Source organism: Martes martes (genome assembly GCF_963455335.1).
Source record: "Martes martes genome assembly, chromosome: 17".
NCBI lineage: Eukaryota > Metazoa > Chordata > Mammalia > Carnivora > Mustelidae > Martes > Martes martes.
This window is the reverse complement of record NC_137905.1, coordinates 24,548,347-24,571,995: the sequence shown is the minus strand read 5'-3', so window position 1 is coordinate 24,571,995 and position 23,649 is coordinate 24,548,347.

Sequence of the window (23,649 nt, the reverse complement as noted above, 5' to 3'; positions counted from 1 at the left end):
ATAGAGAAGAGAACCATATGAAAAGAAGTCAGGATTATGGATTTCTATTTTTGAAATCTTGTAGCTTCCATTAACAATTTATGAGCTTAGGAATGTACTCACATACTTCCATCAAATTACTTCCAATGTGCAATGAAAGCTTGGATATGATTAGGGAGAGCCTATATGATAGCATATTTGGGATTTCAAGGCTATGATTTAGCTTAATGTGTGATAAATAAATGGAATTTTTCCCCCCAACTTTCCTTCACTGTATAGTAAAGTAACTTTTCCTAGCATACAAGTAACATACAAGTAACTTTTCCTAGCAGGCATGCAAGGCTCATGCCTAAGAATTTAGCTCAATGAAAAGAGAAAAAGCTGTTCTACTTTTCTTTTACTTTAGAAACTATTACCAAGATATGATTATGAGCAATCCTTTCCATTTAAATCTCCAACTCTGCCTGTTTGGATTTTTAGTTGTATCTTTTACTACATGATGCCAAAGTGCTTTCCTTTCTAGCATCTGCCAACAAAGGTATGTAGTCACAGGTACATTAAAGGTCTGACTGCCTCTTCTATTTGGGAATTGTGTCTTGCCATCTGCTTTTATGTGTACTTGGTGGCCTGTTAGGAATCCATGTGCCCTCTAGCCACAAGTTCTACATAGAGCCTCTAATAAGATGAACTTTGCTCTAGGATTTCTCTGTTGTGGATGAAGTATTTTCTACTGGCCAAGGTCATCCTTCCTGCTCCAGGTGCTAATTTGTGCTGCTCTTAATCCACTCATATTATTGATAGCAGAGTCCTTGGTATGTGTTATATTGAAATATTACTAATGTATGAACTGTAACATTAAATTTCTAATCTAATCAATCAGATAGCATACATATGCGGTAGATGCTTGGCTAGTAAAAAGATTAATTGCCATGTGCAATGAAAACTAACTCTCTATAAGGTGAAATATTGCATGTCTCCCACAGAAAGATGGAAGCCTGAACACTGTGTTAAGCTAATGACTACTTCTGCCATTCAACCATATGGATTGCCTTTAAGACAAACCGAAATGAAGATTAAAGGCATGTAAAATCAACTCTCTATTAAAGCAGTTAGGGCTTTTCTCCAGATTCTACAGGAAAATTATGCAATCTGTTGCAAAACCAAGCACTTGTCTCCCAGATGGTGCCCAGAATCTATCTGAGCAAACACTTCTTTCCTGCTCTGTGTAACAAACCAGGCATATTTTTGATTCTCTGTGCTTGATTATGCATCTGAAGACATTTACACGGGAAGGACCTTGTAGAGTTGCTGTGGATTTGCATTGTAAAACTCCACAATGTTGTAATACACACTTTGAGAGCAAACCTGAAGTTATGAAGTAAAAAATGATGCTTTTTAAAAAATGTACTATTTATTTCCCTGATATGCTGGCTGTCTTTTTTTTTTTTTTTTCCTCCCATAAGTATTCTGCATTTGCCTAATCAGAGAGTAAGGCCTTGAGTCTTTGATTGTTGATAATCTTTTGTTTATTAATGTGGACCTGATTGCTTTGGGGGAGGCCTATTGTGAATTAAATTATTGGTGGTAGGATACATGTTTTTAATTATTACTGAGAGTATCTTGAAGAAAAAAAAAAGATCATTCTTATTAAATGGATGCCTGGAAGGGTTTCAGTTTCTTTATGCAGGTAGAGTAAATATGTTGTTTTACATATTTAGGGAATCGTGATTGTTGGTGAATTCTACTGAGGATAAAGGTCAGGCTGCACTATTGGCTGCATCTGGGTTCCTTGTGTTCATGCCTGTCAGTGTTTCTGTTCTTCCTTGGCTTGACTAATTCCGTGTATCCTCAGACTCCTGTCAGAGGTTCTTAGTGCAGGAAAACGTTTCTCATCACTTCGAACTGAGTTAGGTGTCTGTTACTTGCTTCCGTGTGGAATAGTATTCAGTACTCAAAAGAAAGGAGCTATCAAGCAATGAAAGACAAGGGGGAGTTGCTTAGTGAAAAAAGCCATCTGAAAAGGCTACATATGTTATTATCACAAGTATATGGCATTCTGAACAAAGCAGAACTAGAGATAGTTAAAAGGTCAGTGGCTTCCAGGGATTCAGAAGAGGGGAGTGGGTGAATAGGTGGAACACAGAGGACTTCAGCATTGTGAACCTGTTCCGTACAAAATTTCAGTAGCCTGTGATCTTGAAACTGCACTAATTTTTTTTTTAAACTTAATGGTGGATATATGCCATTATGCAGTTGTTAAAACCCCTAGAAATGTACAATGCAAAAAGTGAATCTTAACGTAAACCATGGGCTGTAATAATAGGAAAAATTTATCAATATTAGTTCATTAACTGTAGCAAGTTTACTACCCTAATTTGGGATGTAAATATGAGGGAAACTGTAGACTCGTAGAGTGGGTATAGGGTTGAGCATGTAGAGTTCTCTGTATTACCCGTTCAATGATTCTGTAAATCTAACACTGTGCTAAAAAGTCTATTAATTATTAAAATAACACATTAAAAATGTTGACACTGAAACTGTATAGCAATTTCAAATAATATAAGATTTAGTCACAATTTCTCTTTTCTACTTCCTCAATCCTCCCCCAAACAAACAGATTCTCTACAGATTTATGGAATCAGCAATTAAAATGAGAAATCAATATTTTTACACATGTTTAAAAGGTGATGAGGTTATATTGAGAGGAGAAGTATATCAATGCTCAAAAATGATATTAGTGTGTTTTTCTTAAATATACTGAAAGGAAATATTTGTCATCCAAACGGATTTTAATATCATTGGACATAGTTTTCTGTGTCACTATAATTCATTATATACATATATTCATTTTTTATTTGCATAATATAATGACATATAAGCTGTGATCCTGAACAAGGGGCTCATAATCAAGGTGAGTAACAGCACATAAATAGGTATAACTTACTGTGTTGTCTCGTGTATAATTATATCAGTATGTTAATCTCATAAGTAATTTAAAATATTTTTCTCTGAACTAAAAGTGTTTGGTATATCATGGGGTGGAAAGGAGACTTTCTGTATTTTTAATTTTTTAAAATTTTTTTTTGAATTAAATTTTATTTTTTTCAGTGTTCCAAAATTCCCTGTTTATGCATTCCACCCAGTGCTCCATGCAATACATGCCCTACTTAATTCCCACCATCAGGCTCACCCATGCCCCACCCTCTTCCCCTCCCAAACCCTCAGTTTGTTTCTCAGAGTCCACAGTCTCTCATGGTTTGTCTCCCCCTCCAATTTCCCCCAACTCACTTCTCTCCATCTCCCAATGTCCTCCGTATTATTCTTTATGCTCCACAATTAAGTGAAACCATATGATAATTGACTCTGCTTGACTTATTTTACTCAGCATAATCTCTTCCAGTCCTGTCCACATTGATACAAAAGTTGGGTATTCATCCTTTCTGATGGAGGCATAATACTCCGTTGTAAATATGGACCATATCTTCTTTATCCATTCGTCTGTTGAAGGGCATCTTGGCTCTTTCTACAGTTTGGCAGCTCTGGCCATTGCTGCTATGAACATTGGGGTATAGATCGTCCTTCTTTTCACTACATCTCTATCTTTGGGGCAGATACCCAGTAGTGCAATTGCAGGATCATAGAGTAGCTCTATTTTTAATTTCTTAAGGAATCTCTACACTGTTTTCCAAAAGTGGCTGTACCAACTTGCATTCCCACCAACAGTGTAAGAGGGTTCCCCTTTCTCCACATCCTCTCCAACGCTTGTTGTTTACTGTCTTGTTGATTTTGGTCATTCTAACTTGTGTAAGTGGATACCTCAGTGTAGTTTTGATTTGAATCTCGCTGATGGCTAAAGATGATGAACATTTTTTCATGTGTCTGCTAGCCATTTGTATATCTTCTTTGGAGAAGTGTCTGTTCGTGTCTTCTGCCCATTTTTTGATGTGATTATTTTTTGTGTGTGTTGAGTTTGAGGAGTTCTTTATAGATCTTGGATATCAGCCCTTTTTCTGTAATGTCATTTGCGAATATCTTCTCCCATTCTGTGGGTTGCCTCTCTGTTTTGTTGACTATTTCCTTTGCTCTGCAGAAGCTTTTGATCTTGATGAAGTCTAAAAGTTCATTTTCACTTTTGTTTCCTTTGCGTTTGGGGACATGTCTTGAAAGAAGTTGCTGTGGCAGATGTCGAAGAGGTTACTGCCTATGTTCTGCTCTAGGATTTTGATAGATTCCTCCCTAACTTTCAGGTCTTATATCCATCTTGAGTTTATCTTTGTATATGGTGTAAGAGAATGGTCAAGTTTCATTCTTATACACATAGCTGTTCAATTTTCCCAGGACTATTTATTGAAGAGATTGTCTTTTTTTCCACTGTATATTCTTTCCTGCTTTGTCAAAGATTATTTGACCATAGAGTTGAGGGTCCATATCTGGGCTGTCTACTCTGTTCCACTGGTCTGTATGTCTTTTTTTTTTTTTTAATTTTTAATGTGCCAGTACCATGCTGTCTTTGTAGTAAAGCTTGAAATCAGACAATGTGATGCTCTGAATTTTGTTTTTCTTCTTGAACATTTCCTTAGCAATTCAGGGTCTCTTCTGGTTCCACACAAATTTTAGGATTGTTTGTTCTAGCTCTTTGAAAAATACCGGTGGAATTTTGATTGGGATGGCATTGAAAGTATAGATTACTCTGGGCAGTATAGACATTTTAACAATGTTTATTCTTCCAATCCATGAGCATGGAATGGTCTTCCATCTTTTTGTATCTTCTTCAATTTCTTTCATGAGTGTCCTGTAGTTCCTTGAGTACAGATCCTTTACCTCTGTGGTTAGGTTTACTCACAGGTATATTATGGTTCTTTGTGCTAAAATAAATGGAATTGATTCTCTAATTTCGTTTTATATATTTTCATCGTTAGTGTATAAGAAAGTAACTGATTTCTGTACATTGATTTTGTATCCTGCCACATTACTGAATTGCTGTATGAATTCTAGTAGTTTGGGGGTGGAGTCTTAGGTTTTTCATATAAAGTATCATGTCATCTAAGAAGAGAGAGAGTTTGACTTCTTCATTGCCAATTTGGATACCTTTTATTTCTTTTTGTTGTCTGATTGCTGTTGCTAGAACTTCTAGTACTGTGTTGAACAGCAGTGGAGAGAGTGGACATCCTTGTTGTGTTCCTGATCTCAAAGGGAAGGCTGTCAGCTCTTCCCCATTGAGGATGATATTAGCTGTGGGTTTTTCATAGATTTTATGAAGTTGAGGAATGTTCCCTCTATCCCTATACGTTGAAGGGTTTTAATCAGGAACGGATGCTGTATCTTATCAAATGCTTTTTCTGCATTAATTGAGAGGACCATGTGGTTCTTCTCTCTTCTCTTACTGATTTGTTCTGTCACATTGATTGATTTGTGAATGTTGAACCACCCTTGCATCTCATGGATAAATACCACCTGGTCATGGTGGATAACTTTCTTAATGTATTGTTGGATCCTGTTAGCTAGGATCTTGTTGAGAATCTTAGCATCCATATTCATCAGGGATATTGGTCTGAAATTTTCCTTTTTGGTGGGGTCTTTGCCCGGTTTGGGGATCAGAGTAATGCTGGCTTCATAAAAAGAGTCTGGAAGTTTTCCTTCTGCTTCTATTTTTTGAAACAGCTGTAGGAAAATAGTTATTATTTCTTCTATGAATGTTTGGTAGAATTCTCCATGGAATCTGTCAGGTCCTGGGCTCTTGTTTTTTGGGAGGTTTTTGATCACTGCTTCAGTCTCATTACTAGGTACTGGTCTATTCAGGCTGTCAGTTTCTTCCTGATTCAGTTTTGGAAGTGTATAGGTTTCCACGAATGCATCCATTTCATCTAGATTGCTTAATTTATTGGCATATAACAGTTGATAATAATTTCTGATGATTGTTTCTATTTCCTTGGTGTTAGTCGTGATAGCTCCCCTTTCATTCATAATTTTATTAATTTGGGTCCTCTCTCTTTTCTTTTGGATTAGTTTGGCCAGTGGTTTATCAGTCTAATTGATTTTTTCAAAAAACCAGGTTCTAGTTTTGTTGAAGTGTTCTACTATATCTCTAGTTTCTATCTCATTGATCTCTGCTCTAACCTTAATTATTTCCCTTCCTGTGTATGGCATTGGCTTAATTTGTTGTTGATTCTCCAGTTCTTTAAGGTATAAATACAGCTGGTGTAGTCTGGATTTTTCAGTTTTTTAGAATGAGGCTTGGATGGCTATGTATTTCCCCCTTAGGACCACCTTTGCTGTATCCCATAGGTTTTGTACCAATGTGTCTTCATTCTTATTGGTTTCCATTAATTGTTTAAGTTCTGCTTTCATTTCCTGGTTGATCCAAACATTCTTAAGTGGGGTGGTCTTTAGCTTCCAAGTGTTTGAATTCCTTCCAAACATTTTCTTGCGGTTGAGGTCCAGTTTCAAAGCATTGTGGTCTGAGAATATGCAGGGAATAATCTCAGTCTTTTGGTATTGGTTGAGTCCTGATTTGTGACCCAGTATGTAGTCTATTCTGGAGAATGTTCCATGTGCACTTGAGAAGAATGAGTATTCTGTTGTTTTAGGGTGGCATGTTCTGTATATTATCTATGAGGTCCATCTGGTCCATTATGTCATTCGATGCTCTTGTTTCTTTATTGATTTTCTGCTTGGATGTTCTGTCTATTGCTGAGAGTGGCATGTTAAGATCCCCTACTATTAATGTATTCATATCAATATGACTCTTTATCTTGATTAACCGTTGGCCTATATAGTTGGCTATTCCTATATTGGGGGCATAAATATTTAAAATTATTAGATATTCTTGGTGAATAGACCTTTTAAGAATGATGTAGTGTCCTTCTTTATCTCTGACTACAATCTTTAGTTTAAAATCTAATTTAAAATCTAATTTATCTGATATGAGAATTGCTATCCCAGCTTTCTTTTGAGGCCCATTGGCATGAAAAATGCTTCTCTATCCGTTCACTTTCAGTATGGAGGTATCTTTGGGTTCCAAATGGGTCTCTTGTAGACAGCATATGGACAGGTCCTATCCTTTTATCCAGTCTGCAACCCTGTGCTGTTTTATGGGAGCGTTTAAGCTGTTCACATTGAAACTGATTATTGAAAGATACGTTTTTATTGATGTTGTGTTGCCTGTGAAGTCCTTGTTTCTATAGATTGTCTCTGTAAATTTCTGTTCTATGTCACTCTTGGGTTCTTTCTTCTTTTACAGAACTCCTCTTAATATTTCTGGTAGTGCTGGCTTAGTGGTCACATACTCTTTTAAACCTTGCTGGTCTTGGCAGGTCTTTATCTCTCCATCCATTTTGAATGTCAGCCTTGCTAGATAAAGTATTCTTGGCTGCATGTTCTTTTCATTTAGTACCCTGAATATGTCTTGCTATTCCATTCTGGCTTGCTAGGTTTCTGTGGACAGGTCTGATGTTATTCTGATGGATCTTCCTCAGTACATAAGGAATCTCTTCTCCCTAGCTGTCCTTAGGAGCTCTTGTCTAAAATTATGATTCATCAGTCTCACAACCAAGTGTCTAGATTTGTTGATCTTGGGGGGTGATCTTTTTGCCTCTAGGACATGAACGCTTGTTCCAGTCTCCAGATTGGGAAAATTTTCATCCAGAATTTGTTCAACTTTATCTTCTAGTCTTCTCTCTTTCTCCACCCCCTCAGGGATCCCAAAAATTCTGACATTGGAATGTTTCATGGCATCATTTATTTCCCTAATTCTGTTTTCATGGTTTCTAAGCTGTTTCTTCCATTCATCCTCCTGATCCTTTTTCTCTCTCAGTTTGTCCTCTAGATCACTAATTATATCTTCTGCCTGGGTTACCCTACTGTTAGAGTATTTAGATTAGATTAGTTCTCATTTGATAGCATTTTAAACTTCTTCCTGGTTGGCTTTCACTTCTGCTCTTAGAGATTCTATGTTGTCACTTTGGTTTTCTCCAACTTAGCTATTGCCTAGATAATTGTTACCCTGAATTCCCTTTCCAACATACTGTTTATGTCCATATCCACCGGTTCTGATGGGGAGGGCACAGTCTCTGATCTTTTCCTCTGTTGGGTGTTCCTCCTCCTAGTCCTTTTGGTGAGAGGTGGTTGAGGGGATGTATAGCTGAATATATCAACCACAGTCCTCTGTACTTTAAAAAAATGAAATAAGAGACATTAGGGTGAACTAAGGCTTCGGCAAGATAATTGGCCATGAAAGGTTGTATCCTGTACTTCTCTGGCTGATTTTGTCATTGTTTTATGTATTTGGAGATATAGTTATGGAATAAGTTTGAGGATAACTGACATTAGCCAAGTCATAAAGCATAAAAATGTTCTTTGTCTTACTATAACAAGTATATCTATATCATATGTTCAGAAGAAGGGATGTAAAGGCGAATGTCTACAAGAAACTGAAAAGGGAGTTTCAGGCAAAGAGTGCTTTAAATGTCCAATGAAGAAGAATGGATTTCAGTTTATGAGCAAGAACTAAGGCATCAGAAATTTTGAACACTAAATGTATATGACAAATTATTCACTTAGGATCCTTGACCCTAAGAATACTATGAGTTGTGGCTTCTCTAATGAAGAAGGGAAAAGGATCTAACCCTTTGGCAGAATATCCCATTAAAAGTCTACTGTAGTTAATCATTTGAGAGAGACTGATATAATTACAGTAGATGACAGTAGAGATAAAGAAAATAAAAGATGTATCTCTGAGACATCTTAACTAAAATCAAATAGATTTAGCTATTGGTAGAGCCCTTACCTTGTCCAAAAGTGGCTCTGTATCCTTCATTTGGATAGATTTGGTGATTTTACATCCAGTTAACTAGATGACTTCCCTAGACGATGTTGTGTTTGGAGCGGCATTGGTCAATGATGCACATATTTCGACTACGTACTCTTGGAGAGCAATATTCCTTTTCTGCCAATGGACATAGAATTTAAATTTCAGGAGCCACTAGGATCATACATGTTCAGTTTTTGAAAAATCATATGATAGAATAATTTACAACTGAGGAACTTAAGAATTCATAGGTTAGGAAACGAAGATCTCTGAGAAGAACGTTATATGAGTGAACTTTTGCATTTACTGTTATGGTTACTTAGTATTATACTGCTTATTATTTTGCTTTGATAAAGATATCTGAAATTTTATACATCTAAATACATAGGACTGCTTATCCTTAATCTAAATTCTATTTACTTTACCTGTGTAATACAAACTCTTGAGATTTGACACTAATTGAAATATTTTGTTACTGTCATATCTTATATATCATCTAGAGACTTATTTCAGAATTTAAGCATAATCTATTTCCTTAATAATTTGTATTAGTTTTTTGGATGGATCATAATTAGATAAACTTCTGTTTTATTTTTTTCTTTATTTAATAGTGTAGTGCTGTCTTCAAAGGGGAAAATACCCTGTAGTATGGCATAAATACATAAACACATAAACACAGTTTCACACCTCTTGAGACAGAGGAAACCATTTCATATTTGCTATGAGTTCATCAAATTTAGGATGTTGTAATTTCTGAATCTCAAGGTTTACTTTGGGTCTTTACTATGATATGGTTCAAATATCCAGATTTGGTTGGAAGAACATGATTCTTTAATCAAGGTTTTTAAGTAATCTTTAATTCTTAAAGAAAGCTTATATGTTAAGCAATTTTTAAGTAGTATTTTGATTGCATTTTGGAATTAAAATGTATTCAACAATTTTTCTGTAAATGCTTGGTAAGCCTTAACTGTAAAAGCCCAAATAGTATATATTTTAGCCCTAAAAGGCCATATGGTCTCTGCTGCAATTATTCAACTCTGCCTTTATCAAAGAAAAACAGCTGTAGATGATATAATAAAGCCAATTACAAAGACAGGTGAGGTGGCAGGGCTTGGCCTACAGACCTTAGTTTTTTGACCCCTGATTGAATGGTATATAACACAGTAAATGAAATGATAGAGTATACAACACTAACATTTAGTTTTACACACAGACTTCAGGCTAAATACCCTTATTATTCAACTTTTAGTTAGTATGGTGTCAGCTCTTCACTCTCTTTCCATTGCTAATTATGAATATTTTATTAAAACCACCAAAATGGGCACACCTGGGTGGCTCAGTGGGTTAAGCCTCTGCCTTCAGCTTAGGTCATGATCTCAGGGTCCTGGGATCGAGCCCTGCATCAGACTCTCTGCTCAGCGGGGAGCCTGCTTCCCTCTCTCTCTCTGCCTACCTCTCTGCCTACTTGTGATCTCTCTCTCTGTGTCAAATAAGTAAATAAAATCTTAAAAAAAAAAAACCACCAAAATGATGTGGCTTAAATATCAAATAATGTACATCAATTAAATAAATTTGCCAAAGGAAAACAATGGTAAAAAAAATATTCTTGGGGTACATTTGATTCGTAAGAGGTGTTAATAATAAAATCCAAAATTTGGCTCTCTTTTGTCTCCAACGCAAAGGAAATCTAGTGAATTATAAAGATTTTTTTTATTATAATGATTTTGTGTCAAAAAATATTTTTAGGGGCGCCTGGGTGGCTCAGTGGGTTAAAGCCTCTGCCTTCGGCTCAGGTCATGATCCCAGGGTCCTGGGATTGAGCCCCACATTGGGCTCTCTGCTCAGCGGGGAGCCTGCTTCCTCCTCTCTCTCTTTTTGCCTGCCTCTCTGCCTATATGTGATCTCTACCTGTCAAATAAATAAATAAAATCTTTAAAAAAATTTTTTTTACATGATTTAATATTTTGAAATTAGGTATTTTTTGGGTTTTTACTAAAAAAAAACTTGCTCAAATAAAGAGAAAATGTGATGTGCTACAAGATTGATGTGTCTGGAGAGTATGGAACAGCAGATCACGTAGGAATTTTCTTTTTAATGCTTTCTTAAGGTAAGACGTTGTAACACCAAATGAGAATTTTTTGAGTGTTTCAATAATGAAATAGCAAACTATAAATTAATATCCATGAAATTATACTTATTGATGCTGTTCCTTGTTTGTGGGTGGTGGCTCTATGATAGTTGGTGGGATCCAGAAATGCTGCTGACTGATGGTCTGGTTTGAGCTAAGGGCAGAGTAGAATTTTGAGAATATAAGGTAATGTTGTTATGAGGAATCTGACCAGCCTTTCATGTTTAATGGCTGACAGCTGTTAAACCTCATCCTTCTTTCCTGTTTACCCTACATCTGGACAAATTGATAAAAATGCCTGAGTGTTTCTTTCTTTGTCCCTAGCAGGGGATTCAGACAAGGCAAGTCTTTGCCTCCATGCAGAAGTCTCACTTTGGCTTCACCCCCTAACCACAGTACACACCTGGGGCCAGACTCCCTTCCTTGCTCTTTCAAGTCATTTTGGACTTTCTAGGGAGGCCTGCTGCAGACCTCTCAATAACCTAAGTAATACCTCTTTTCATACACACTTGGTGTGTGTGTTGGGGAGGGGGATGTTTTCAGTGTTGACCTCTAAATCTAACTTTAGGTGGGAGTCCCTGTTTTTGTAGGGTGCCTATAACAGAAGTGCTTACAACAACTGATATCTATTAAATTGTGAAAATCTGCATTTCTGCCTTTTTCCAGGATGAGCCTGACCACCACCAATATCGGCCTCAGCACCATGAACTCTTCTACATAGGTTATGGCATAATTAGAGCTTTCCATCAGGAAAATGCTTCTAGCACCTCTCTAGATGCAGAGAAGAGGTGGTAGGGTCTTGAGCAGAAGTTAGGACATTTGGCCAGGCAAAAGAAAAAGAAGGGTACATAAGAATAAGAAGTTAAGGGAATTTGGCAAGTGACTAAATGTGTGTTTGCAGTACCGCATCTAGATGGTATGATAGCGGCAGAGAATAGCAACAAAGAAAAGAATCAGTGACCACACCAAGGTTTCAAACTTCGGTGATTAGTCTTATTTTTTTTATTTATTTATTTATTTTTTTTGTGGACATGCTGAATTTGATCTTCTGATGGGTTATGCAGTTAAGAAATAACTAGAAGAGAACTGGAGCTGGAACTATTTAGCACAGGACTGGACATGAGAATGAGGAGTCATCACCACAATCGTAGAAGAAATTATATTACTGAGTAAAGTCCTTAAAGGTGAAAGCTTAGAGAGAAGAGAAGGGAATGGTGGGGTATTTTACATATTATAATTATATGTCAGGAAAGATACTGAAGTAATGATAAGGAGCTTTGAAATACTTTAGTAGCAAAATAAATAGTTCCTTCAGAGCTACTTATCGTCTACACCCATGTAGGTGATCCATACCAGATTGCATCCTGTCAAAAAAACAATTGTTTAAAAATACTCAAGAGTTTGAGGTACTGGTGTAAAATGCCATTGGCGACAATTATATTTTACTTACTGAGTTGATTCAATTAAGGCACAATAAATTCTGAATGTTGCTGATAGGATTTGCAAAATTATCAGGCTATTCAGCCATTCTGGTCAAAGTGGCTAAGGGAAGGAAAGAAATTTATAATTTCATGGTTGAATGACATAATGAGTGCTATTAGCTTAATTGGTCATTATTAAAGTAACACTCTGTGCTGCAAACAATAGTGGTTGTTTGGTGCATGGGGCTTTTCAATTCTACCTCAAATATTTTCAGAAATCATATATGTCACAAATCTTTAAGTTAACAATTTATGCATGATTTTCTGTTACCTGGATTTTTAAAGATATCACCCTTGGAATATTGCTCTAAAAAGACATATAACTAAATGGTATCGAGATGACTGCATAAAAATGAAGTACTAAAAATGAGTTTGAGATACATTTTACTTAGCCTTGAATACTAAATAAAGAGAAGTGAGTTGGTTTGATGTTCCTGTCTGACTCATATAAATATCTCTGAAAAGAAGAAAATATGCCCTCCCTAGGGGAGACAGTTAGGTGAGGCAGATTGTCATGGAAAATGACAACTTGGTGATTCTTGCCTGACTTTAACTCTTCAAGTATTGAACCTAGTAATGAATGGTGGAAATTTTAGAAATGAATGAGAAAAGAAGCGAGTAAATTATGTATGTATTTTCATGTCCTCTTTAACATATATAAATTGAACACATTCCATGTGTCCTGTAATTCCCATTAATACAATGATGAAAGACTAATAGGATCTCTGTAAGGCTAATAAACATCTTATTTTCTTCCTATCAAGAAAGGAGTCATGATACAGATGAAGTTCCTTTACTATTGCCTTGTCTAGTAATAGAGCTGATCTACTTGTTTCTCTGTGCTTTGGGGAATGGAAAAGAGAGAAGCACACGTGGAAACCATGGGTGACCTTTTTGCCTAAGTTCTGCAATGAGGAGAGAATGCTCATTTCACAAATAAACAGCTGTAAATGTCTTCTTACACTGAGGTCAGTTCCATTCTAATTTGACTGTAAGACCCTCAGAAACTTGGGGTTCGTATACTTCATTAACATGGCCCAGTTTGTTGTCAAAATCAGAGCTGCAGAACTGAAATCTCCATCATAGGTGGATAAAGACCCCCAACTTTCTTCATTTGCTATGGAAACAACATATAATTTTACTATTTACAAAGATAAAAGATAACTAAATGATTGTTCTTAAAACCTATTTTTCTCTTCTTTCCACCCTTTATTTAAGCCTTTTTCCCTTCCCTTTAATTCTGCTGGCCAATTCAGAGGTATTGTAGACCCGTCACCATTTACCCTGTATATTTTATCAAAGAGACATCGCAACAGTGTCTGCTGATTCCATAGATAACATGCAAAGCCCCTTAAAGCAAAAGTATAAGAATAATTTAGTGAGATCTATGAAGAGTTTATATTTCTAACATTTTACAGATTTGTTACATATCGTAGGATGAATTTTCCTAGGGTAATATATTGCATATTAGTTTTCCATAGCAAGACACATTAATTGCCTGGGAATTGAAGTACAACTGTGTAAAAGATGTAGCTTTTATTGCCCGGCCAAACAAACAATTACAGAGAGACTATTTACTGAAGGCCATGTTCATGAATAATATGGCAGGAATTTGTCTAAAAACATTAGACTGTTTAACAATATTTTTTATTTTGTTTGTGTTTAAATATTTAAATTGAATTTCTTTAGTGTTCTAGTTCTTTGAATTTTGTTGAATATATGTAAAAATGTAATTGGTTTCTTTGTTTAAAAGTTTAAAATTTTTCATCTGCCCTCTGTCTTAATAGAAAAAAAAATGCCTCTTTCCATACTGATTGCACTACAGCTTTTAAAGAGAAAAAGAAATGCCTAAAACTATTTCTTTAAATTTTTAGCTTTCTGAAATTTTCTTCTTTTGAGATATGTAGCTGAAATCATAGATTCCTGTGAGTATTTGGCAGTGATCAGTTGGTCTGCTTAATATGGTCGCCCCAAGTGAATAACTTTGACTTCAAAAAGTAATTGCTTCATAAAGCTGTATATTTTTCTTAATTATGGGAGCAGCTAATTCATACTTTTATATTCTCCCTTTATGAATAAACCTAAAAATTAGTGATTTTTCCTCTTTATCATAAATTTTCTCCAATTTTTTAACATGTCATTGGTAAAAAGTGGAAGTTGACAAGTAATTGCTAAAAAGCAGAATGATGAATGCAAATTTAAGAATCAAGACAGAATTCCTTGGGTTAATGCTGTTAGTATGCTAATGCATCCCTCATAGTTTGTAATGTGAATTAGGTACTTAAGAAATATCAGAAAAAAAAGCTTAATGGCTATTTTCAAAAACTGTGGGTCTAAACAAAGATGTTTCAGTATATATAGCTTTTCAAAAATATTAAGTAGAAAAACTGAGAATTTCCCATTAAGTGGTATATTTGGCTATATTCATGAAATCTTAATTTCCAAATGCCATTCTAACTCTTACAAATGGTGCAGTTTTTCTTGTTAAACTATCACATGAAACTGTATTTTAGGCTTAGACTCTGGTTGTTGGAAGTTTCTTTCTTTACTTTCTTAGAAACCAAGAGGAATTACATGGATAGAAAACTTACATGCCAACATGTTTGATATCCAAAGATGCTTATCTAAGAGGCATACCTGGAAAGGATGGAGACAAACTTTCTTTGAGCCATCCTTACATTTAGTTCATCCTATATATCCCGAGCAAGCATGCACATTTCCCTTATTGAATGGTAAAAAGAATACTATGAAACTTTATAACTAATATTTATAACTAATATTGAAAAAGATAGCAACCTGCTATTCTTAAGTTGAATTTCTACCCCTGGTCCAAAAAGCATAAATGGGACAAAGAGCATGATGATTGGTTCAGTGTAGGGAAATGTGCCAAATTCTGTAGTCAGAGGATAAGGATCTATTGCCAAAAGGAGTATGGATTTGCTATGCAGCCAAGGATAGAATGGCATCATTTAATTGGTCACTGTTTCCTTACTGATTTCTAATATTGGTCATTTTATTAAAAGTTTGCTTTACTTAACTCAAAAGAACGTTAAATTAATTTCCAAGTGTTTCCAAATAGCTCATACACTGGTGTGGTGCTAAAAAACAAAGACCATTTAAAAAAATATTTTGTTTTGTTACCATATAATGTATTATTTGCTTCAGAGGTACAGGTCTGTGAATCATCATTCTTAAACAATTCATAGCATTCACCATAGCACATACCCTCCCCAGTGTCCATTACCCAGCCACCCTATCACTCCCCTCCCCACCCCCCAGCAACTCTCAGTTTGTTTAGTGAGATTAAGAGTCTCTTATGGTTTGTCTCCCTCCGTAGTCCCATCTTGTTTCATTTTTTTCCCTCCCTACCCCCTGATGACCTCCCACCCTACCTCTCAGATTCCTCCTATCAGAGAGATCATATGATCATTGTCTTTCTCTGATTGACTTATTTTGCTTAGCATAATACCCTCTAGTTCCATCCATGTCGTTGCAAATAGCAGGATTTTGGGTTTTTTGATGGCTGCATAGTATTCCATGTGTGTGTGTGTGTGTGTGTGTGTGTGTGTGTGTGTGTGTGTGTGTGTACACCACATCTTTATCTTCTTTATCTGTTGATGAACATCTAGGTTCTTTCCATAGTTTTTTAGGTTTATTTAAAAAAAATTTTTTTTAAGATTTTATTTGTTTATCTGTCAGAGAGAGAGCAGGGAAAGTGGCAGGCAGAGAGAGAAACAGGCTCCCTGTTGAGCAAAGTCCCTTTTGAGCAAACAACCCCATGTGGTACTCAATCCCAGGACTCTGGAATCTTGACGGGAGCCAAAGACAGATGCTTAACCCCTTCAGCCACCCAGGCATCCCCATTTTGGGGCTTAAATGTTCCTAAGATAAGAGAACAATCAGAATGAACAGAGTTCAAAAAGGTACAATACTTTACATGGCCCGAAATTCTGTCCTCACCATCTGACTCATGTATAATCCATAGGCTATGTTTTAAGGCTTGGAATTTATGCCAGAACATGTTTTTTATGGCTTGCCTAAAACAATTATTTCAGTCATTGTACTATTTGGAAATAAAGGCAACCAAACAACAAAAAAGGGCATATCTAGGGGCACCTGCAAGCTTAGTTGGTTAGGTGAATGACTCCTGATTTTGGCTCACAGTCCAGGGTAAAGCCATGTATCCAGCTCTGTGCTCAGCGGGAGTCTGCTAGAGATTCTCTCTCCCTTTCCTTGGCCCCAACCCCCACTTGCCACAGGCATGGGCATTCTCTCTCTCTCTCTTTCTCTCTTTTTAAACATTTTATTTATTTGACAGAGAGAGATCACAAGTAGGCAGAGCAGCAGGCAGAGGGAAAGGGAGAATCAGGCTCCCAGCTGAGTAGGGAGCCGGATGCCAGGCTCAATCCTAGGACCCTGGGATCATGACCAGAGCCGACGGCAGATGCTTAACTGACTGAGCCACCCAGGCACCCATTCTCTCTCTCTCTCTCTTAAATAAATACATCTAAAAAAAAAGTCATATCTATAAAATATATATGACAAAAATTCAATCCTTCCTGAAGTCGTGATAAACCCATTGATGTTACTGAGTCAGGGAGACAGGAAGACCAACAAATAAGCTACATTTTTCCAGATGTTAAAGATCTGAAAACAGGTTATAGGAACAGCATAGCCTGCTCTGAATTAGCTTTACTAACCAGATTGCTAAAGCTAAAGGAAAAGAAAAGTAGAATGCCTAAGCGAACCCAGGGGATTTTTCAACGAGAGGATTGTGAAGGATGTTTGCTGGTACAGATCACTACATGGGATAAACCCAGTTTTATGTTTCTATTTACATATTAATAGTAATTCAACTATGGCATAATTAAGGAGGCTCACTACATGGTTGTATAAAAAAATAAAAACACCAATTGCATAAACAATAAGTATTGGGCTTTTGAGGATTTATACAAAGTTTACTTAAAATGCTGTCACAGTTCTTGTCTCTTGGTTTTATTCATGCAGTTTCCATTTTAATGATTGATTTATTATTTCTTATAAATTGAAATGAAGCTACTTTTGGCAGCAATATTCTTTCAGATTCCATTATAATTTCACATGGAAAAAATTTTCTTGAAGACTTTAAACATCACAGTTAGTGATTTTTTTTTTTTCAAACAAGGGAGTAGAATAAATGGAATCTATCACAAAAGGTTGAAAATTGTTTTATGCCTGGAGATTAGAGTTGTATCATGCTAAATTGATATGTTATATTCTAGAGGGGCTCAAGAAGATAAAATTAAAATATTTAGGTTTTCGAACACTAAAGCAACTGTAAAAAAGAATTAGGACTAAACCATTACATAAATATAATACTAAACAAATATCAAGCTATTTGTAAACAATATAACTTACGAAACATAGGAAAGATGATAGGAATCTCTGTATAATACATTATGAGCTTAGGGGCAAAGGAGATACGAGGTGATTATTTTCTAGGCAAATTTGTGAAGTATATGAAGAAGTCTGAAGCTGTTGATCTGAGGAAGAAGAGAAAAAAAGACCTCTACCTCTTCTTTGGCTTCATTTGTTCTTTCTTTCTCTTCTCGTCCTTCTCTTTTAGATCTTCTTTTGTCTCATCTTTCTCGTCAGTTATTTTTATATCTTACCCTTTCCTTCAGTTGTACCTGATTTTTCCACATTCTCTAATCAGCATGGAATATCTACTGTGGTTTCCCTTTCAATACATATGTAATGACTGGCTATGGCGAGTATTGCAGGAATGCGGTGGGAGGGCAGCCCCAGGGTTGGGATGTAACTGTGACATATTAAGTATGAAGAAATATTAGACGTGATGATGTGGTCATGCTGCCATTTCTGTCCCACTTTGTTAAATGACTACTGTATTCACTCAGTAGAATTGCCTCTGTAACAGGAGATCTTGAATAGTTCATGCTTTGGACCCCATAAGCAGTGTGATGAGGTCTGAGGACCTCTTCTCGGAATACTTTATAAATACACAAAATAAAATACTTAGGATTACGAAGGAAACAAATTATGTCAAATACATTGATCAAGATATTAAAAAATAAAAATTTGTAATATAATAATACGTTGGCTTTTTCATTAAGATATTATATAACCTGCCCAGCTGTGTTATAATAGCAATCATAATTTCAAAATAGTGATGACATTAATGATATTTATAGATATCTACACAAATATAATTTAACAGGAAAAAATACAGATATGAAACATCTGTGGGTTTTTATTGGTGACAAAGTCACAAGTAGCTGTTTGATTATGCTGTGGCTTGATAATATTTTCAATCCAAATTCCTATTTGAAAGTAATGCAAACTCTCAGTTAAAAGCTAATGAAACTAAGGATGTGCTTGTGTTTTATTTGCCATCTAAATTCAGAATAACCTCAATTCCATCCAGAGGTCCCATATTAATAACATCTACTATAGATACAAATCCATATTGTTTCATCGCTCAGCCGATATCATCAATTTCTCTAAACCAGAAGTTTACAAATTATTGGACCAGCAATTCAACTGGGAGCTTTATTTTAAATTTTCTTTCCAAAAATCAGCTTCTGGGTCCTACCCTCGAATAGAGCTCTGGACAACAGTGTTCTAGATAACTATAGTGCTCAGCTATAGTGCAGCACCTTTTACAGAGAAATGTTCTCCCAGAATCTTCTGTGAACCTAGGTCAAGAAAATTTTCTCAATCTAGTTCATAATACTTCCCAAAGCAATAGATATGGCAACAACAACAGAAACACTTAAGCGACCAGATACATAGTTACAGTATGTTACAGTATCTTTCGTGCAAATAACTTGCAGCAAATTGCTGGATAATTAGTGTGTGTGTTTGTGTGATATTCCTAAAATATCAGCTATATAGGAAAATAGAGAGCATCTAAACAATATAATCCACAGGATTGGATTTATTTCTCTAATACTAACTCTCTATCTTATAGACACATAGTTTAATTATTCAGAAGTTCCATTTGGAGATGAAAAAAGAGATGGCACACACACAACCTATTTTAGTGCCTTGCAGAATGAGCACTCACATAACAGCTGTGGTTATTATTATTGCTGTCATTGTTATTTAATATCTGCTGCAGGATTTTGTGTGTGTGTGTGTGTGTGTGCTCATCCCAATTCTAGTAGTGGAGTATGTCTTTGTTACCATAATAAGCACTCGTCTTTTTCTATGTATTTTGTCTATTTTGTAGTTCTCTTTGAGGAAGTTATCAATATTCCCAATAATAAGAGGTGTTTATATTGTGGGTGTCCACTTTGATGAGGATGATAATCCCAAATTTCCTCCTTCTACCAACAGTGAGGACTTGTTCAGTCAGATGTAGCGGGGATTAGAAGAGACTCACGTAATATGAAGACTGTGATTTCTGTCTAGAAAGTTGGAGGGGGTTGTTGAAGATATTCAAGAGATAAAATAGAATTCCAAATACCCTTCAGAGACCAATTCACTATGACATAAATATGGACACAATAATGTCTCTGACTTATCCCCAGATGGGTGTGAGTATGTGTGTGTGGAGGCACATCTCCTGTTGTTGTTGTTGTTTTCCAGTATTAGTTCCCTCTGGCAAGATATGGTTAAAATCAAATCAGAAATTCATGACTAAAGCAATTCAGAGATGCTGTAAATTCTAATCAAGTGAAACAACAAGGCACTCCTGAGTGGGAAAAGTGAACACTTTCAAAGAGAGACTTAATACAGTCAAGATGGAAGAAGGATGTTTACACTCCCTCTTCCCCTAATAGCAACTAAAAGAAAGTATAAAGATACTTATTGGAGAATTCTGGAAATGAAGTAGAAACAGGTGGACAAGATAGGAGAATCAAAACTGAAATAATGATTCCTAAGGCAATGAGTTAGCTATTTTTTTCCTCCCATATTTCCTGACTTAGACTCTCAGTCAACCTAAACCACCAAATGGGTGCAGACAGATAATATTCCTCTCGGACAGAAAATAACCAGAGAACTAGGAAGGGGGTCCCCTGTACAGTGGAGCTTTATTGATTCTCCTGGCCCTATCCAAGTCATACTTCAGTTACAAGACTGGATCTCTATGTTGGCAGGGGGGGTGTGGTGGTAAAGACAGTGGTCGTGTATGCTGTTTTATTTTGCCACTTTGCCTGGTGCAGACCCAGTCATGGGGAGTGTAGAACAGTGCAGGGAGGCTAAAGCCCCATTTTCTAGCAAGAGCGGTGAGGAAAATTAGAAGCCTGGGGAGCCCTCATGGTCCAAGTAAGAACTAGCATGAGTGTGAGAAACTCCTGGTGGCTGCAGTGTTAGGATGCCCCTCTCACTTTTTAGGTTTTGCTCTTAGGAATTTCACCGAATGTCATGATATAATGACAAGGGAAATTCCCTGTGGCTCTCACAAGAGGAGGTGAGGAAGGATACTTGTGAAATATCCCCAGAGCATTATCTAAAGTAACAACCCACACTCTGGGGTAAGTGAATTTGCCAGAGGCTTACCCCACTTTAGAGTAACAGCGTTTCTCCACTTCCATCTCCCTTAACCTTCTTGTCTAACTGAAGTTGAGGGAATGCTAAGAAACATTTGTGAAAGTCACTGCCTAGAAACCTGGGATCACTAAAAACTGAGATTAATCATAAGATTATAGACTGATCCTCCTCCCCTTTTCCTAATTATCATACCAGTGAGCTCCAATTTAATAATTGCAAATTATAGTTAAAAGATCTGCAGGGTATCTACCATAACCGAGGAGGAGTTCTTAGGGGAGTCCAAAGACAGCAAGAAAGACAAAACACCAGAGGACTCTGAAGCCTCAGGTATATTCAGCTACAGCAAATATTAAACACAGACCAACCTCTAGTTACATTAACATAGATCCTCCCCTAAGAGCCTTGCTTACTTTGGTTCTGATGATCCAATACACTGTGTTTAGCTTGTAACGTTTAAGTAATGTTAACAGGCAAGAAAAAACACATTCTTAAGAGACAATAAGTATCAGGACGAGACTCAGATATGATTCAAGTTTTGTAATTATCAGAATATAAAATAACTATGATTAATCTGTTAAAAGCACTAATGGAAAAAATACATATAAGAATGGATGGGTGAGATAAGCAGAAAGGTGAAAACTCTAAAAGAATCAAAAGGAAATGCTTGATGTTAATTCAGATAATTAGATGGTTTGTATGAATATAAAGTTTGAGAAGTATGAGCCTCGAACATGATCAGCAAGTAGGTTTCACATAAGATTTAATGGACTTTAATCTCTCTCTCAAGGCAGATATCCATGTTCCTTGCCCTGAGAGTCCTATTTAGACCAAGTTTAGGGGCGTCAGTGGCTCATTCACTTGAGCATCTGACTCTTGGTTTCTGCTGGGGTCATGATGTTATTGTCATGGGATAGAGCCCCACTTGGGCCCTTTGCTCAGCATAGAGTCTGCCTCACATTCTCTCTCCTTCTTTCTTGGTCTCTGTTTTTTCAAATAAATAAAATCTTAAAAAAAAAAAAAAAGAAAGAAAGAAAAGAAAAGAAACAACTTTTTATCTTCTGAGCCAGGAGGGCCGCACTCATAGTATTTTCCATCTTGAGTAAGGAAAAAGAATTATAAAATATTTTGTCTGGGTGATACCGAAGAAACATTTAACCTAATGCTCTCATTATAGATGTAGCTACTTTGAGTTAGCGATTCTTGTGCTTTCTTTTGATATTATCAAAACTGACTGGGATTTTCATATAAAGAGGATGTTCAGGGTTCTCTCCAATACTAAAGGAAGCTAAAGCTGGGCCATAGCACTACTGAAAAATCTTTCATTTACAATGATCCTTGGAATCTTAAAGCATACCAAATTTCTAATACTCTACCTATAACCTAGGAGTCTAAAATGATATTCATATCTAGAAAATAGAAAGCAAATAGAATCTGGTAAATTTCCATCAGCCTGACATTTTTATCCTCTTCTCATCATCACCGTTCTTTGACAGTGCCATCAAAGTTAAAAAGCAAGTTGAAACTCTGTTAAAATTGGTCCTCAAAAAAGTCTACAGGTTTGAAAGTTCAGGAGTCATCATTGCCAGTTTTCAGTTGAGAAAACTGAAATTCTGAGAGCTGAAAGTAACTTACTTGTGGCCTTACTTAAGTTGGGTCATGTGACTCCAACTGTAATTGTTTGCAAAGGCATTCTCAAGTGAAGCTTCACGAATTAATGAGTGAATACAGGCACACTTTGTTTTATTGCACTTTATTGTACTTCACAAATACCGTGTTTTTCACCAGTTGAAGGTTTTCGGCACCCCTGACTTGAACAAGTCTGTTGGCGCCATCTTTTCCAACAGCATTTGCTCACTTTGTGTTTCTGTGTCAAGTTTTGGTAATTCTCCCAGTATTTCAGTTATTTTTTTTCATTATTACTGTATTCAAATTGCTGAAATCTCATGATAAAGTTTTAACAGAAGAGGTGTTGCTTCTTATGGATGAGTGAATAAAATAGCTTATTGAGAGGGATGTAATGCTGGTGATGATGCTGTGAAGTTTGTTGAAATGACAACAAAGGATTTAGAATATTTTATAAACTTAGCTGATAAAGCAGCAGCAGTGTTTGAAGAGGATTGACTCCCAGCTTTGAAGGAAGTTCTGTTGTGGGTAAAATGTAATCAAACAGCATCACATGCTACAGAGGAATTATTGGTAAAAGAAAGAATCAGTATGACAAACTTCACTGTTGTCTTGTTGTAAGAAACTGGCATGGCCACTCCAGCCTTCAGCAACCCCCACCCTGACCAGTCAGCAGCCTTTAGCATCAAGATAAGACCCTCCATCAGCAAAAAGATTAAAACTCAGATGATGGTTAGCATTTTTTAGCAATAATGTATTTTTAAATTAAGGTATGTACATTTTTTCTAGATGTGATGCTATTGCATACTTAGTAGACTACTATAGAGTATAAATCTAATTTTAAATGCACTGGGAGGCCAAAAAATTCACTTGACTTCCCCTTGCAGTATTTGCTTTATTGAGGTAGACTGGAAGGAACCTGCAGTCAGTCCAAGATATGCCTGTAAATAAATCAGTGCACACATGTGTTGATCTAAAATGCTTTAAAATGTAAAGTAAAATATTTAAAACATACCTTAAGTAACTTGTATATTTGAACATAATATTGTGCTCTTCCTGTAATAGATTGTTTCCCTTAAACTATCATCATAATTTCTGATGAAAGAGGAAAGAATAAAGTCCTTTGAAAGTCAAAC